The following is a 19191-nucleotide window of genomic DNA, read 5'->3' as shown; positions in this document are numbered from 1 at the left end:
ATTAAGCTTCTGTGGAGCTAAGTCTGGTCTGACATCCCTACTTTGGTTGCAGATTTTATTCATGTTTTAGGGGTGTGTAATGATATTTATATTTACTTGAAACAGTAAATTTTGTCTATTTTCCCTGCCCCTCAGATAATACTGGGCAGATTACAGTAAGTATACCATTTCTCCTGGATATGCCCGAGAGGTTAATTTTGGCCTCTTAATGTTGGGGAGGGGGGAACAAGTCACATGAGTTTTATTGATGCAGTATTGTCAGCCTCAAAACAAAACAGAACTTCTGGGCCCATATTAAGCAAAAATGTCAGCCAATTCATTGCTACAGCATGAAGGCAATGTCAATTCTTTCTTTTAGTTAATTATTAGAAGCATGGGAACTTCTTCCCATAATTATTTTCAGGGATTGTCTGAAGGCGTATGTGAGGAGTACCAGATGGAGATGTTAAACCCACTGTCCTTGTCCATAGAGTAACTAGCTAGATTATTTTAAAGATTTATTGTGGATCAATATAGGGAGAATATTGACTATAGCTGGGTTTACATGGTCCAGCTGACTCAGCAATTTTCTTCATTCGTCAGTTGACCATCCTTCTGTAACAGCAGTGCATGATGTGGGATGATCTGATTGGGGGCTACCCTTTCAGCCCTCTCCACTGCTGTACATTGAGGAGGTTGTAAATCTACAACTTCCTATTTTTTTGCTTTTTCATTCCCCATCCCCAAGTGCCACATTGGTGCATCAAGGCTTGGTGCCACTGTGGACAAGGTTGTGTCCCCAACATATTTTTGCCTTTTTAACTCCCTGGTATGTCACTTGGAGAGCAAAGAACAAAATGATTACAGAGATGGAATGCTGAATAAACCAGGGACTTTAGGACTTTGCTTTATCACAGATATTGAAAGGCACATTTAGCCTACTGGTATGGGGGAGATAATTGACTAAGGAGAATATATTTTAACCCCAAATAAGACTGGGCTAGTTGGGCTAAACTAAAGAGATTTATGTCTATGAGCTAGCCGCTCATGATCTTTGGTGAACCAAGCTGCTGTTCTGTAAGTCTGTAGAACCACTGCAAAGAGGCTGAGGGCCCATTATTTCTTTTACTTATTTAAGTGGAGTGACAAAGAAGAAAAATTAAAATCAATTGCAACCCAATTGGAGCCTTTCCCTCCATTTGGCCACAATAGTTTAGGGGGGTCCTAAAATGGCTACAGAGATGGAGTTCCTAGAGAAGATCCATTTTCACTGGGCATCTCTAAGGTTTTATCGGTATCTCACAAGTAGTAGCAATTCATCACTACTACCATTACATCAGCAGGTTATCTGGATAACAGCTATGTTGGGGCAGTTAAAATCAAATCAAATCCTTATTACGCTCATAGACTGGCATAAGAGGCAGATATCTTAGGCTGAAACAGCCTTGGGGTTACTTTTCTGGGTTAAGGTGTTTAAAGGACACACTAAGCATCTGTGATCCAGTTAAATATGTTGGGATAATGTATCATCCATCAATCATATTGGTGAGCAAGGACAATGTCCAAAAAACCATGAAAAGAAATTTTAGTTGTTTTTCTCAAACAGAACCCCATGGAAATATTCTGCACCCATACATTTCTTCTGAAACTAAAAGGAATGTACGAGGTACATTCGGGGGTAGGGGTAGCGTGACAATTTGTAACAAAGCTACTGCACGTTCCTTCTACAAACTTAAGTAGCAGCTTAGTTTATGGGGTGGTTGGAAGTAGCTGAAATAATGAAAGGAGGTGGGCATTCCCAGACATTTTAGACATCGGTGAGGAAATCTGGGAGAGTGGAGGTTAATGTGAGAATTCCAAGTAGGGGGGGAAATCCCCATGAAAGAATCCCCATTATGAACAAGATTCTGGAGGTAGATACATGGGAGGTAGACAGATGGGAGAATTCTGCAAAATCTTCAGGTATCTTTTTACATTGCAACTGTAAAAATCAACATGGTATGGAGGAAAGCCTCTCGTCTGTGCTACCAGGGAGCAAGCCAAGGAGATCAGCTTAGATTCGTGGCACCACTCAGGGGGCAAACAGACGGAACACAGGGATTGGGCAAATGCCTTTCTTTCATTTTAACAGGACTTGCAAATTAAAGTTCCTACTGGACTGGGTTCTCTTATTTGGGGATGAGGGCCATTTGGATCTTCTGCAGCAAAGTACTTTGGGCATTCCATGATGGGGAAAGAGTACTCAACCCAGCATCATTCTTTTCTTCTGTTTTTTTTTTAATCCATTCAATCATGTCCGATTCTCCGAGACTGGACAAGTTCAGAGGTGGCTTGACATTGCCTCCTTCCTAGGGCTGAGAGAGAGTGCCTGGCCCAAGGTCACCCAGCTGGCTTTGTGCCTTGGTGGGACTAGAACTCACAGTCTCCTGGTTTCTAGCCTGATGCCTTAACCACAACACCAAACTGGCTGTCTTCTTCTGTTGTAAGATGCTTTAAAACAAATTCTGATGTCAGGGAAACGGCTGCTGTTGATACTGGTGAGACCTTCTCTTTAACTAGATCTTTCAAGGAAAAAAAAACAAATTAATCAAGAGCTAGCTGAAGTGGGTTTAATGATTGCATTCTGCATACAATCAGCTTTTCCCTTTTCAAGGGCCATCAATATGTCAAGGGAAGACATATCTGAAGGATATAGCTCCTAACGTCAAGGTTATCTATTCTCCACAAGACTCCTACTCTTTACCGGGGCTGATACTTTACGCTGCCTGTGTCTAACATTTTCATCAACTGGGCAATCAATCAAGGTAATAATGTTGTGCAAAAAATCAATTAACAACGCAATTAAACTTTCCTTATTATCTCAAAGGGCTGAAATAATACCTGAAGGGGAGATAGACTCACTGAATACAGACATCTATAACCCAATGTGAAAGTGAATTATGAGCTGAGACAGATGTAAGCATGTACAAGTACAGTTATTTTCAGTGGGATATAGCTCATTCAGGTAGCCTATCAATCACGGAAAATCCTATATCCTAAAATTCCAAATTACTTTAAAGAAATATATGATGTGCAATATCTAATTCATATTCCCTTGGAAAGATAACACACGCACACACACACATGCACACACACACACAGCAGCAAACACTCAGCCATCTCGCCTTCCAGCCCCCAGAAATCTGAACAGGATTATTATTCAAAGGCAAAATGATATTTCAGAGAGAACATAAAATATAAAAGCTATAATAACATTTACATCTGTATACCAGCCATGTCAGTAAATGCAGGCTATCAATTATACATTATCTGGAGCACATATAAGAAGTGAAAAATGATGTGGAACACTGCTTTAAAACCCAGAGGCTTAAATTTGCAAACACCTCTGTCTGTGGAGTCATCAAATGCTATGAAAGAGTTCTCCAGCTTCCCCATCTGAAACAGAACAAGAATGATTGTACAAATTTAACCATGACATTCACATTGACTGAAATTTTCCTGAGCCAGATTTTGGAAAGCTTATCAGAATCAGAACTTTTAATCCATTGCAGGCTGTTTCAGATACTGTGCTACATAAGGAGAGACTGGATATTCGTGTCGAAGAGTAGGGAACACAACGCGATCCCTGGTTTTCTCCTATCTCGTACAGCTGCGTAAAGGCATGATAAAAACCTGGGTTCGTGAAAAGAACCAAGGGAAAAAGAAATCATTTTGGAAATGCCCTGTTCGGAACCTTCCTCTGAATCATCTGGTATCAAATATTGAGCAGCCCCACAAAACATGCCCCCAGACTCTGGGTTCTCTTTATTAAGTATCTCTTAGTGTTTTCAATAATGCAAGAATGCTGCAAAGCAATTCTCCCAGCTGCGTTTCCTTAAGTACCTAAGAACTGCACATTTGAAATGGCCTGTGTTTACAACCAGTTCATGTAGAGCAAATACTTCCCTGGACCCAAATCTCTCTCCCTCCCCTGCCCTCCCCCCCATTTCCTTTCCTTTCCTTTCCTTTCCTTTTCTCCATGGTTTTTAACTCTCTCTGGTTTTGTCCTCTGGTACTGCCCCATGCTGTTGACTCAGCCAGGAAGCATGTTACAAACACAGGATTATGCCAAGACAATCCTCAGCAATTTCAACCATTTTTGAAACCTCAATGATTTTCCCCACCCTCCAAACCCCAACGTGAATTTTTGTAGCAACAGCAGTATGGGACAATTAGGGAATCTCAACTGTTACAATCTTAATCTTGAAGGAATATAATTAATATGTTTTTGTCTGCCATGACTTCATTGCGTGTCTATCAACTGGAACCATTCCTGCTGTGCATTTGATTCCACAACAATGGGGGTGTGTTGGATTTTAAATATCGTGCTTTTGCTTCTATGCTTTATATACTGTAGTTTATGTGTTATTCATGGGTTGCATTTTGAAGCATGGATGATACACAAATGTAAATCTGGCTAAAGCTTTTGCGTCTACAGCCCATTGGGAATTATCACTTTGTTTTCAAGTGATTACTTCAATTCTCAGATATAAGGAGCAATACATGACACTGTCTCAAAAGGGGGCTTTTTTATTGCTTTCTTAAGCCTTTATGATGAAAGGTTACCCACCCACCATGCTTTCTTTCTCTTTGTTAAAATAACATGCAGTGTGATTTGTCAGGCAACAGACTTACATCTGCAGGGTAAACTCCATTTTTATAATATGCATGCTATTCTGTATCAAGAGGTGAAGGAACTTGAGTTCTGAGGGTGCTGTCAGAGGTATGTGGTTCCAACAGCAGAATCTGGAGATGGAGTACCCTCAGAATGATTTCTCATCATGCTGGCATTAACTGATTGCAGAGCAATCAAGAAAGATATGAAAGAAGAGCACTGCTTTGTCACAACATAATAGATCAGCCCGCCGTCCTGTCCTTCAATCCACAACATTCTCAGGTAAGAGAAGCTGTGGAACTAAAACTGGGGAGGCCCAGATTCAAGTCCATACTCAACCTTGGAAGTGCAATAGGTGCTATTGGGCCAGGCTCTCTCATCCTAACCTACCTCGCCAAGCTTTGCTTGTGGGGAAAAACTGCAGGTCTGAATGCTAGCCAAGCTGCCTTGAGCTCCTGGAAGAAAGTTTGAAAGAGAGCCAGTTTGGTCTAGTGGTGAAGGCACCAGGCTAAAAAGCAGGAGATGGTGAGTTCTAGTCCTGCCTCAGGCATAAAAGTCATCAGGCTGGGTGACTTTGGGCCAGTCCCTCTCTCTCAGCCTAACTCACCTCATAGGGTTGTTGTTGTGGGGAAAATAGGAGGAGGAAGGAGTATGTTCGCCGTCTTGAGTTATTTATAAAAATAATAAAGGTGGGATAAAAATCTAAAAAAAAAAAAGCAGGATATAAATCCAACAACAAAAACAACAAACCAGATAACCTCTTCAATAGTTGCTTCCACCTCTGAACTCAGCGAAGCATAGTGCCAGCCCTGACACTTTCACTAGTACACTGTAAGAGTTAATACCAAAATAGAAATACTGGCATCTATAGTTTATATAGTGTGGTTATTCAGAGAGTGTGGCAAAAAGATCGATAAAAGTTATTTCTATCTCCCCTAAAACATATATAAGAGTATCTTTCAGGAGAGAATTAATTTCTAACTTAATGAAGTTCCTCTGTTTGATCACAAATGGTGGCTGATGGCTATCCCGGAGGGTAGGGTCATTGGAGGTGGAGCCAAGAAGATCACCATGGATAGTGATCCCAAGCACAAGGGATCTAGTTTTCCACCAATCCTTCTATTTCAAAAAGACTTTAAGGATTCTAAAGCCTTATAAATAAATATGGAAAAGAAGTTAGATATAACAACATGTGAAGCATGCCATCTCTACCCAGTTCAGCAACTGAACTCCTAATCAACATTTCTCTATGCCAAGAGTCCCCAACTATTTGGGGCATGATGTGCATATTTGAAATTTTGAGAACACCCAGATTCTTTTGCAAAATGGTTGCTGGGAGGCCTTGCTTGCTCCTGATCCTACTTCATTTCTGGGTTAGCATCCCACCACCAGAAAAAGTCAGGCTGAGCAACCTCAAAAAAAGAGGAAGTGAAACAAAAAGTCTCCTTAGGACAAGTGTGGTGGAAGCATTTATGCCATTTAATTAACTGGATTGCTGGTGTAACTTGCGGGTTGGTTGGGCACAATAACTTTCAGAGCCCTGGGACAGAATAAAGTAATCTACTATCAGCTGGTAGTGTGTGGTAGTATGAGAGTGTAATCAGTCAGTTGTGCAACAGAAGTGAAGCCCAGCTCCTAGTGACTGTATGGACAAACGCCCGCCATCTCAACCTGTCCCTGGTGGCAATTCCAGTGATATCTCTGATCCTGTCTATCCACCTTGATGACTCTTCTGATTCTTCTCCTTTCCTCCACCTTGCCAAGCATAGTTTTTTCATCTAGTTCTACTCACATCACAAACCCAAAATATTTGAGTTATGCTTGTGGATCTTCAGGGAACATTCAGTATTTATTTGGTCCAGGACTGATGGACTAGACTTCAATTCTTGCTGTCCATTGTACTTTAATCATGTGTATCATCTTTCTCTTGCTCCTTCTCAGCAGCTCTATTTCATCACTAGAAAAACAATTGCTTCATCATATATGTTATGAAGGTTTAAGCAGGTAAAAAATGGCAGCTGTGCAGTTGTGCCCAAACATGATCTTCTTAAAACCATGACTGGGTATGAACCCTGAATTCTGACAATGGAGAGATTGTAGGGGATTCATTCTAGGAGAGAAGATTGCCAGAAGTCAGAGCAAATCATGTCCAACTCATCACTGTGGCCATTGCATTTGGTTGACTTTTATAGTTTAGTTCATATTCCCCTGATGTTACTGGGATTTTTTAAACTCCTATTTTCTTCATTTTATCTTCAAACTCCAAAACTAGTTTAGAGGATGATTCCACTCTGCCCCTGTACGCACACATGTGCGCACGTGCACACACACACACACACACACACACACAGAGCTTTCTTTCTGGCAAACTTGAATAAGCTGACAGCTCCGAAATTTATGGACTCAAATTGTAATTAATATTAGACTGTTTGGAAAGCATATGCCCAGCTATTACTTTACTCCAACTGAAAGCTGTGTGGAAAAAAGCAGGTTCTAAAAATCATTTCCTTGTTTCCTCTTGTCTTGCCAAGTAGTGTGTGTGAAAGAGATGGCGAGGAAGCTAATTATAAATCTCCCAGAAGTGAAACTTGTGAAAAGATGCTGCAAATAATATGCTGAGAGAAAGAGAGAGAGAGAGAGAGAGAGAATATCTGGCAGCAGTTGGTTCATATTTTCCATAGTACCCATTAAAAGCTTCCCTAGTAAACTGGTTTACAGCAACGCTAGAAATGGAGTTAACATTTTCATTTAATGAATGGTTGCGGAGTGTTAAAAACAGCACAATGTGCTTTCCAGTGTAGCTCCTTATCCTTGGCTTTGTCTCTATTGGCATTCCCCCCCCCCCCCTTTTCATTTTCAGTGACATGTCAGCCATCTCTCACCAACCACAAAGGAAAGTTGAATGCAGGGCTTACAAAGTTAGGCTGACATTTGCTCTCTACCAATAAAAAATATTTAGTCCATTAAACATAAATACCTGTCATTATGATACATGGACTGGGTGCAAGCCTCCCGTTTCCCTCTGATGTTTATTACACCCAAACAACTGCACTGCCTGCATGTTTCCAACTTCAGTGTATTGATTAAACTTTTAAATGGCTACCATATAACCCAGGGACATCAGGAAGATTAATTTGCGTCAATGTTCATCTGTAATTCATTAGCCATTTATTCTTTACAACCACATGGGCTATCAAGAAAATGCAGGCCATTTTTCACTCCGCACAGGCTTGGGAACAGGTCTTGGAAGTGGTGCTGAATACCAATCAGTTCCCCAGCCCCAGCCTCTCAAACTGCTTGGCTTTTCAAAAGTTGAAAGTTGGGAATCGCAGCAGCGGGGAAGGAGGGAGGAGGAGAGGGAGCGTAAAGCACTAGAAAAATGGGCAAAATATATGGCCTCGGGGTACTCAAGATTTAACCGAGTTTGTCCACCGTCTTTTCATCCATGGACTATGGTTTCTTATTTCAGTCAGGGTAAAATAACTGAAACTTCTTTCAGAGTAAGGGCTGTAAATAAAAGGAGTCATGTGCCTCTCCAGCCAAGCCCACCAGCAATTCTTCCTGGATGCGGTTGCTGGAGAAAAGCTGTAGAGAGTGACATGGAGGCTCTGGGGAAACACTGGGTGGTATCTTACTGCAAGGGAAAAGAAATCGCCTTGAGCAACTGGCTCCTGCATTCATTCTGGATTTTGGTCCACATTTTATTAGGTTCGGTGCCCAACTAAATATCACTAGGTTTCCTTAAGTTATAAGAAAACCATGTTTGGACTCATCCTGATGATTCTTTGTGTGGTAAGAAGTGAATATGAACACTGCAAGGGGCAAGTGCATCTGTCAAGCATACAGTGGATCCATACAGTTCTTACATTCTGCCTACAAAGACAAATTGCATACCACACACATTTCCTTCCCCTTCCTAAATGATCATAAATCAATCAACGTCATTGATGTTCCTGTGTTTAAAGCACCAATTTATGGGTACATTTTTACAATGGAAACATCACAGGGTTTTTGCTTTTTTTTAGCCACATTTTAATTATGAAAGTCTTGGTAGCGATAAACAAGTTGATCATCTACAGAGAACATTCTCCCCCACCACGTGTATCTAAGGATGAGATGTCCCTATATTAATGTAGCATGTTGAAGAAAGCAATACTTGTTTCTGTAGAAATTGGACTGCTGTAGTTTTGATGTTCTGCACTACATCCTCAGCCTACTGGAAGGTAGCAATGAGAAACCCACAAATATTGTTCTGTAGAAATGGAGGCATGGGATAAATTAGTAGGCATTTGGGTGGCTAAGAGAAAATTGGTAGCCAACATAACATCTTGTGGTTAGGAATTACCAATATTAATTATAAAAAGTTTTTTGTTTTTTGTTTTAAATCTGCACAACACCTCCTAATCTTGGAATGGAATAGAACATGGAAAGTCCGGAGTTCTAACACTTAGGAAAAAGGAGGAAAAGTTTATTTATTTATTTAGCAAACTTATATGGCCACCCAACTCACACGCAGTGACTCCGGGCAGCTGACAAAGTAAAATCCCCAATACGAAAACCCATCAATGCTTGCACAGAACTATGCAGGCCGCTCCAGTCTGAACCAATTAAAGCTTCCAAATACTTTTCCAGGGCAGCCCCATGTGGAACGCATTACAATAGTCAAGTGGGAGGTGACTAGAGCATGGGTGACTGTGAGAAGGGCATGTTGGTCCAGGAATGGGTGCACAACTGACACCCAACTTGTAGTTGTGTAAAGGCCCTCCTGGCCACAACTGCCATCTGCTCCTCAAGCAGGAGTCACGAGCCAGGAGAATCCCCAGATTGCGTACCGGGTCCATCTGGGGCAGTGCCACCCCATCCATGACCAAAGTTGGTAATTCTCCCAGAGCCAAGAAGCCCTGGATCCAAAGCCACTCCACCTTCAGTTTCAACCTGTTGTTCCCCATCCAGACCTCAACAGCCTCCAGGCACCAAGAAAGAGCAACTGTGGGATCGCTTAACCCACCATGGGCAGAGATGTACTGTATAACTGAGTATCATCAGCATATTGATGATATCTCACCTCATGGTGATGGATGACCTCACCCAAGGCTTCATGTAGATGTTAAACAGGAGCAGAGAAAGCACTGACCTCTGCGGGACCCTGCAAAGCAGGGGCTGTGGGTCGGACCTCTCGCTCATGACCAACACCAACTGAAAATGGCCTTGGAGGAAGGAAGTGAACCAGGACAGCAGACTGCCCCCCATTCCCAACCCCCAGGGCTGCTCCAGAAGGATATCATGGTGGATGGTATCAAAAGCAGCGAAGAGGTCAAGTAGAGCAAGGATGGACGCACTACCCCCATCCCACTCCTACCAGAGATCATCAAAAAGCACAACCAATGCTGTTTCTGTCCCATAACCAAGCCTGAATTCCAACTAAAAGGGGTCCAGATAATCCATTTCATCCAGGATCCTCTGGAGCTGCAGCGCAACCGCCTTCTCAACAACCCTGAGAAAAAGTTCCCTTATCTTCTCTCTTAATCAAAGGCATAATGTTATATCCCCTTATTCCCTCTTTTTCTTAAGATCAAGAGCTAACAATAGAAGATTTATTTATTTATTTAATTTGTATGTTGCTTGACTTGCTTTGACTCTGGGCAGTTTTATTTTAATCCTTTTTTATAATCAACTGTAATGTGGAATCCACATTTTCACATCTATGATGCACACTTAAATTCTGCTCTTAGGTAGGGCTTCTTAAATTTGCGGTGGGGGGGAGGACATTTATCTCATAGAAGAATATTTTACTGCATAAGTTTTTAAACTAGGATCTGAGGGGTTTGGCAAAGGGAAAATCCATTGTTTGCCTAACAACGCTGAAGTGCTATAATGGTTTATGTTTAAGGCCCCTTCTTGTATTTCATATCATAACACAACAAAACAAAACAACACTTTTGACAATAACAGAAATTTGTTGCTTTTTGGCTTTATGAAATACAGAATGAGATAATATTCCAAACTAACGTAGAAGGAGAGAGTAAGTGATAGCCTAGGCTCCTGGAACGGAGGGGTGGTATAAAAGTATTATCTTGAGTAGTGTGCAAATCTGGTTCATTCTAATTGAAAGTTGTCCATCCCTATCCAGTTTTCAAAATGTTCAATTATACTGTATTAAAGGCCTAATTGCACAACTAATTTCTACATAGTATTTGCCATTTTCTGTACACAGTGTCTCTCAACCTGTATTCTATTTAATTACTCTTAATTCAGTATTTAGACTTTTAGACCCTGTACGGTATACACTATTTTCAACTATCTCAACAATATCACAATAGAAGGAGATTGTACGCATTTAAAAAAAAAAATAGGCTCTTTTCCAATAGAACTTAGGTTAATAAGCTCACCATCATTGGAACTGTCTGCTCTTGATCAGTTTTGGTCTCAACACTTCCTATTAATATTATAAATATGTTAGTCTGATTATTGTCTTTTTCAACATCCTTGCCTTGAGCATGACACAATGCTTTGGAATTTTCTTTGTGTGCAGCTTATTTCTTTAGGTTTTCATTTTTTTTTTCCTGGCAAGGCCTGTGATCCTGCTCCAACTGACAACTTTGAAAAAGGCACCTCCTTTTTCCCAGTATCCTTAAAGTTTGAGTTTGAACAATTCAAAGTCCTTCTTGATGTGATGAGATCTTTGTGTCAGTCTGCGGTTCCCTACTCCTTAAGGCTTTGAAAGATGTTATCCACCCACAATAAATATTAAAATGTATCTCAGAGTTTGGTGTTTTGTTCCAACTATTCTGGGCCATTTTCTCCTGTTTACTTTGTCCTTGAGAATTCTTTTGCCCATCATTGTCAATAGGAAGATACCCTTTCCTTTCACTTCACAGCAGAAGCTTTTACCAGCTTAAGTCAAACTTTAATACAATTTAAACATAAGTTTGGTTTGCCCTGAATTTTTTATGTACTGTGACAGCAGGCAAGTGCAATAATGGTTTCCTAAGAAATGACTTAGAAATGTTACATAATTTACCTTACATACATGTTTTAAAAATGTAAGATTAAATAAAAGGAAGGGGGGGGGGCGGAGAGGAAAAAATGCAGTCCTGCTGAGAATTTGGCTCTGCATTGTGACTCCTCTGAGAAAAATAAAGGCAAGTATTTTAAAATATAATTGTTAGAGGGTCACACTTCAAAATTACTAGTGCAATTTAGTACAAAAAGCATAGATACAGCATTTCTATGAAATATGTATGGAGGTACTGGGGACACAGGTTGATAATTTGCCCAGTATTTATCAGGTAGCTCAGGACCAAAAAACCTCATGGTATCAGGTGGGATCCTAACATGATCAGCTCTTTCATCATCCAGGCCATGAACTGTTACAGGGCTGAGACTTCGATAGAGACCAGTCAGCCAGGCCAAGAAAGGAGCAGAAAACCTTCCAAAGTTAGGAAAACTCCCAGAAACAGCAATATCTGCAATTGATTCCTCTGGAGGATCAGTACCCTTAATTTTAAGAAGATGATAACCTTATTAATGCCCATTCACTCACAGTGCCAGGCAGAAATGGGCAGGGTTGATGGTCAAACCAGTGAAGGGCTAGAGTCTGTGAGGAGAGGCTTAAGAATGTCACAGTTTGACCAAGAAGCCCCTCAAAACAAGCTGTTGACCAGCACAGAAGAAGTGCTGGTCTAATCCCAGGATTGTATATCTCTGAATCTGGTGGTATATAAACCCAACAACCAACCAACCAACCAGACATTGTTCCCCAGCAATATTTCTTGGTTGCTTGATCAGACATACAACTGTTATCTGCTTCTCAAATTGTTATTTACAATCAGTTTAAGACTGTCTCTTCTTCCGAATCTTCAGTTTGTTTGGCCTTTCCAAGATAAGACAATCCTTGAAACTTCTCTGCTAAATTTCCAGGGCTCAATTTTAGCACAGAAGGAGATTTTATATATGTTTATAAAATGGTTATCTTGGACAACCCAGAAACTTCTGCCTGCCATCTGTCAGTCTTGCAGATGGTGAGCAGATGTTTACGAGTTGTCCAAACTAGGTAGAAAGAGTAGGAATCTGGTCTTTGGAGCCACCCTAATCAATACAATGCAACTGTATGTGTCAAATTTTTCAACACTCTGAGTTCCAGCCCTGAAAAAGTATACACATATCTGAATACAATCATTTTATAAGATTTATAAAGCTACATATTAATAACTCACTAAGTCAACTGGCAAAAACCTTATGAATCCAAAATGTGTAATACTAAAATCAATTAATTATTACACTTAAAATACAAAATATATACAGCACATATCCATGTAATCAAATATAGTTATATACAAAAGCAAAAATTATGTAAACTAATTCATCCAAAAGAGTTTCAGCAACAAGAACAACAAAGACATGTTCCATTCTGGTTGCATTGCTTTGCGTCATGTGTTATTATTGTAGTGACAGAGATTTAGAATGCAAGCATGCATTTAGTGGGTTTTTAATTCCAGAATTTTATAATTTTGCTTTGTGATGGTTGGGATATAACTTTTTATATATGACAGTTATCTAGTCTTTTGGAGAGCTGGGATTCTGCTGTTTTATGACTCTAAGTTTCAGTCTTCAACTACAATACTGACTGGCATATGCTACATATAATCACACACACCCATTCCATTTGAGCAACGCATTATCACAAAGTAAAAAAGAAGATATTGAGTTACCAGGATGCATTGCCAGAAAACAAAATGGGTCTCTTTCAGGTAAACAGTGGAATCATTGCATTATCTGTTCTATTTTGTCTCATGCTATGGAATTGAGAGCAAGAAAATGCAATTTATGCGAACACAGGAGAATAATGTGAATAAGTAATGTGGGAAATTGTACCGAGAAAATATTTATGTTGAACTGAAATAAATCAACAGTGGATGAAGAAGGAGGAGAAGGAGAATTCAAGGAGGCGATCACATGCATTTTGCATCCACAGTCTAGATATAAACATGTACTGCAGGACAAATCCAGTCATGCCTTTCATGCTATCTTGTCTGCAAAGTATTTTTTTTAATGAAAAACCCTGCAATACATGTAAAATAGGATAGCTACAATTGCAAAATGAAACTCCTATGAGGAAAAAAGGCAGACCCTACCAAGAACAATGAAGCAATCAGCAAGAAAGGAGCAGAACAATGGATGTTCTCTGCTTTGCTTTGCAGGCATGCATTAAATTGTTTCAGCACCAGTCACTCCAACCACTTTAAGAAACAAAAGGAAGGAGTAGGGGGTGAACCGAGAAACATTGCTTAGAAAGCCTCTAATGGCCAGTGTGTTCACCACACCAGCAGCCCTGCTGCTGCACCTAATACCTTAGTCAAGGTGTCCTTGTCTGGATCTCTTCACAATGCAGACTTTCACTGCCGATCTCCTCCCTCCTCAGCACACAACACAAACACACACATGCAGGCCCAAATTATTTGACAGCCTAGATCTCTGCTTGGGGTCTCCGCTTGAGACAATCCAGAGCTACAGACTTCTGCTGCTCTCCCTCACTATCACTCATCACAGCTTAAGCTTGTCTGGTTTGTACTAGCTGTGACCTGGATGTTGCACATACTACAAAGCAATAAGAGAACAATGCCAGACTGAGGACTGTTTGTACAAGAGTGCCATTTCATAAAGTTGTGTTTAACCTTCTTCCAACAAAATTATTGTTATAATATTTTTTCTGTGCAATGGTTCTACAAATCAGCCTTAAATTATGGTGCATAAAATGCATGCTGGGTCTTATTTCCTGATACTAAGCATCATCTTTGAACTTGAGTTTTAAGAGGTTTAGTTTTCTATTCCCCCCAATCTTTTAATAAATCAGGCTTCTAGTTCTTAATATTTTTTTCTCCCCTACCCCCCACTCTCTGCTTAAACATATAACACTGTAAGCTAGCCCTTGCCTAACCTAGTATTTTCCGTAAAGAATATCACTTTGTGTTTCAAAACAGAAGAATTAATCAAGATGAAAATTTCAATTTTGTGTCTTCTGCAATAATATCCGACACACTCTCTCTGTACTCTCACTGTAAATTGTTTCCCTAAGTGAAGCTAGAAGGGGAACTGGCAGAAACTGAAATGGCTTATTTGGAGAACTTCCAAATCTCTACCAGAGCCAGAGTCTCTTTCCTAAATCTCTCCCTTTTGGCCCCCCAATATAATGTGGTGGGGTTTTTTTCAACTTCAGGTGGGGAAGGGTATTTTTCCTCCTTCACATGCTTAAACTGTAGCAGGTGACAGCACCTAACAACTTGGCTCATTTCAAAAACTTTAAGCAAGCTTGGATCTGATTAGTACTTGGAGACCACCAGAAAATCTTAACCCTGTGGACCAGATGGGGAAGTAAAAATGAAAAGATCCAGAAGAAACTAATAGTAAATTCCTTCCATATTGTTGCCAAGAATAAAAAAATACACCAACATAGCTACAAAGTCAGCAAGAATCCACTTGTCTTTACCATTTTAAAGTGCCTAAACAAGTGCCTATCACACCTATCCCTCTGTTCTAACCAAATAAGACAAGAAGAGTCACAATGCAGTGTAGGCACCAAAGTCAAAGGCCTTCCTTTTTTATGTTCGTACCACACCACTGTAACCTCCCTGGGAATGTGGCTGAATGCACCAGGGTTGAAAATGACGATGGGCAGAGGTCTGCATGGAATCTGTAGGCTTTTTAGACCCCCCTCCACTGGGTCCCCTTTGGAGGACCACATGAAATTAGAAAGCTCTTTTTTTACCTTCCTAACAGGAACTGGTCAAGACAGAAACCTAGAGACAATATGAGGTCTGGGAGTTGGGCACAGAATATTCTTTTGAACTGTCCCTCCCCATTTCTTTTTCACCCCATCCTTCATCAAGGTATCTTTTTCTCAAATGTTTGGGGTTAATTAAAGTCATTAGCACAGCTATTGGAAGAGTGTGGGTAGAAATCTGAAATACTCTCATTACTCTTGCTGTTAGCTGACGAGGTGGGCTGCCTGGAATGAAAAATAGAGATTCCTCTGATCATTTTCAATCCCACATTATATTTCATATGGAGCTTCCTTTGAGTTTGGGACAGGGGCAAATCCCTGTGTTGCTTTGTCCCTTTCCACTTTAGAAAGATGGTTCTGGCTGTATCTTTAAGAATGGTGAAGCTGCTGCCTCAAACAAGAGGTTTTGGTTGTCTTGAAAAGCCAAATCAAATCAAACCTTTATGATAGCCTTTGGGCCAGAAAGCACAACAATAAAATACATGGACCTGTAATTATTAATTAAACTTTTTAAAACATTGCAATAAAATTACATAAAATACATTATTATAGTAACTGCAGTACAAATAGCAGTGGCAATCACCAAAATTTGTGCTAAACTTCAACTGTAGGTAGGACAGATACAACACATGACAGCACAAAATTGGGCAACCTGGAAAGTTAGGTCAGGGTCCTGGTCAGATAGAAGTAGTGACAGGTAGACATTGTGCGCTCTACCAGGGTAGTTCTTTTAAGTGGGATAAATATATATATTTTCCTTGATTCCCTATGGAGAGAGAGCAACAGAGGCGCTTAGGGCTTAGCGATTCCACAGAGCCGTCTCCACATGGACATAAGCACTGTTGAAAAGGGACATCTTTATGCCACCCCCACAGAATTGCAGAGGGTGGAGCATCCAACCTGGCCAAGGTGAAAGCCCAATGGCATTTCAGAATTAGAACTGAAGGGAGATGAGATGATGGTACATGCCCATTTGAGAAGAATCCCTAACATGTAGGGTTGGATACTAAGCTTAAACTGGTAGGCAACAAATTCTCAGTTATTCAGTTAGATTTAGTACTACATCACGATTGTATTTTCCTACCAGAAAGGAGAGGGGCTGATAAGATGTTCTCTGACTGGTGCAGAAATTATCTGTATCTGGGCTTGGTAGGGAGAAGCAGGCTCTCCTTAGGTGGGACAATATTCTGGAACCGCCCAGGTTCCTATATATCCAGCACGGCCTCTTTTTGTTGCATCCACTGACTTTGGAACGTCTGTCTCAAGCAAAACATCTGGGCCATTAAAAAAAGAAGTCAGAAGTCTCAAAAATGTTACCAGCTTTTCACCTAAAGGAATAAGACTAAAAGACCAGGACAGCGAGTTTGTTATTTTGCAATAAATGAAGATCTGTCCCAAAGAACGCCATTCAATGTTAGAAAGAAGACAGATTGTAAATTGCCCCTGATAAATTTATTAGATATGGAAAGAGAAGCTAAAGCAGATATTCTGCAATGAAAAAACAGATCATTATGTTGGAGTGGCATAATACTTTTAATACACAGTGTAGTAGAAAATGAACATATTCCATGATGCAGGCTTGCATTCTTAACAACTTCCATTTTTACTAACTTGTAAAATAGTGACCAAGAGTAAAGATTCTCTGATAAAAACTAAGACAGAAAAATGGGATTATCTCCAAGCAGAAAAATACTCTGAAGTAGATGCTGTTGAGGTTTTTATGCCTGTTGAAAAATAAACAATGCTTTCTAAAATGTCAGTACCAAAGTTATCATCACAACCCATCTCACTATTTTTCTAATTAATTTAACAATAATATTAACAGCTTTGGGAACTATAAATAAAAGAGCTTGGATGGATGGCTAGCTAGCTTAAAAGATTAGTGTCAGGGATGCAAGCAAGGGGTGAAAAAATGGAGGAGTGAGAGAAGCTACTGTGAAGAATATAAGCTAATTTCTGACAACTTCAATGGATGGACACAATGGTTAATCATTTCAAAACTGTTTTGAATTTGAATGATGAACCTTTTATTTGGAATCGGAAAAAATCTTCCACTTTTGTTAGAATCAGTTCTCAGCTCCCGTTCCAGCAATGTTCATAAAGCGGACTTGCAAGTAACTACAAGTATTTTAATACTGCAAAAATAACATGTAACATTCCATTCGACATAATAAAAACTCAATGTCGATGTCTCAAGTTCTGATCGTTAATCATAACTGCAGCACTTTCTGGCATTTTTAAGCATTGTTCTCATTCAAAAGAACATGTGCAATGTCACGCTTCCTGAATGAGCACCTCATGCATGTTAAAAAAGACCAAGTCATGGTTAAAAGATAAAGTCACCTTCAAATTCATCTCATGTCTTGGTGACCCCCTAGACCAGTGTTGTCCAAACTTGACCACTTTAAGATGAGTGGACTTCAACTCCCAGAATTCCCCAGCCAGCATGGCTGGCTGGGGAATTCTGGGAGTTGAAGTCCACTCATCTTAAAGTGGCCATGTTTGGACAACACTGCCCTAGACATATCCATTCAGTTTTCTTGCTGACAATCTGGAAGTACATTGCATTTCCCCTTTTTCCAATCGTGGTAGCTGTTTTGTTTTGATTTAAAAAAATCTGGATTTTGCTTGACTTTCCTGGTAGTCTCCCAACCAACTGCAGTACTAACCAAGGTCAACACTGCTTGCTTTTTATTTTGTTTTGTTTTGTTTTAATTCAGCCAGGGTTGGCTAAGTGCATCCACTTGGAACCATGGTACCATTTTCATCTGAGTAAACTTGCATAGGATTAAGCTAGAAGGTATGTGTGATATATACATTAAATGTATATGTGTAATGCATAGTGGTATGTGGGAATGATCTTGGGAGACAGGAGGAAGAGCCGCAGCCTAGACAATGGCCTGATAAATGACCGTGGAGTCCGAAGGAGGAAGGGTGGCAAAAGCAGCTCAAAAGGGACCCCCCGCCCCCAGTTAACAGGAGAGTAAAAGGGAAGGAAGGGAGGAGTACTTTCAAACTTGCAAGATTCTATTAATGCAACCTTACAATAAAGATAGAGCTAGTACTCCTGGGTGTGCTTCTTGTCTGGACTACCTTGCAAGGCTGACAAAATGGAATTATACTCTTAATACACAGTAATTTAATAATCTATATCTCTGACATTCATATATTTTAACTAAATTTTATGCCTTCTAATTACTTTTGACCATACGGATGGTAGCATTCAACAATTACCCTACTATTAATTCTGTACTTGGGAAAGACTTAGAGGAGATATTTCCAAAACTTAGAGGGAACTATTTCAGTGGGTAGATACTAAAAGAGCCAAGAGGATGCAAACTGGGCATTAGGCATACTGTACATATTAAGCCCTAGCATGTAAAAAAAACAACTTAATAACTTATCTCCCCTCTCTGGGAGAGATTGGCGGCATATAAATTTAATAAATAAATAAATGTGTATTTGAGAACCAAATGAGTGCAACAGGCATCAAACTGGGGGGAGGAGAAATTAGGAGAATGTTTTGGAAAAAAAACCCTAATTTTAGGTGTTAGAATTAGGAAGAGGAAGAGGAGGAGAGGGAGAGGAAAATCTCTGAAGTTGTTCACACAGCACTGAGGTTCATTATCACCACATTTACCAGAAATAAACTCAAGTCTCTGTGTATTTTGCAGAATCATTTTTCATCATGTTTTAACAGTTTTTCAAGTAATCTGCCTGAAACTCTGTCTTCAAATGCATTTAGTTTATCTCTAAAGATGCATAGCAACTGACTCAC

General features: G+C 40.0%; 1 protein-coding gene across 2 annotated transcripts in view; it reads right to left on the bottom strand.

Moving 5' to 3' along the window:
* LRMDA (leucine rich melanocyte differentiation associated) overlaps positions 1–19191 on the bottom strand; it is an 821041-nt gene that overhangs the window by 15903 nt on the left and 785947 nt on the right. The window contains exon 1 of one of the 2 annotated variants that reach the window (XR_015793549.1): positions 13984–14183. The exons of the other annotated variant lie outside the window; for it this stretch is intronic. The gene's annotated coding sequence lies outside the window, so the exon portion shown is untranslated. Of the gene's footprint in view, positions 1–13983; positions 14184–19191 lie in introns of those variants that run through there. 2 annotated transcript variants of the gene reach the window in all.

This window comes from Python bivittatus, unplaced genomic scaffold (assembly GCF_059951505.1).
Source record: "Python bivittatus isolate LINGU-HERP-01145 unplaced genomic scaffold, Pbiv_v1 ctg000050_np1212, whole genome shotgun sequence".
In the NCBI taxonomy this organism is placed as follows: domain Eukaryota; kingdom Metazoa; phylum Chordata; class Lepidosauria; order Squamata; family Pythonidae; genus Python; species Python bivittatus.
This window is presented reverse-complemented; position numbering and strand designations above follow the sequence as displayed.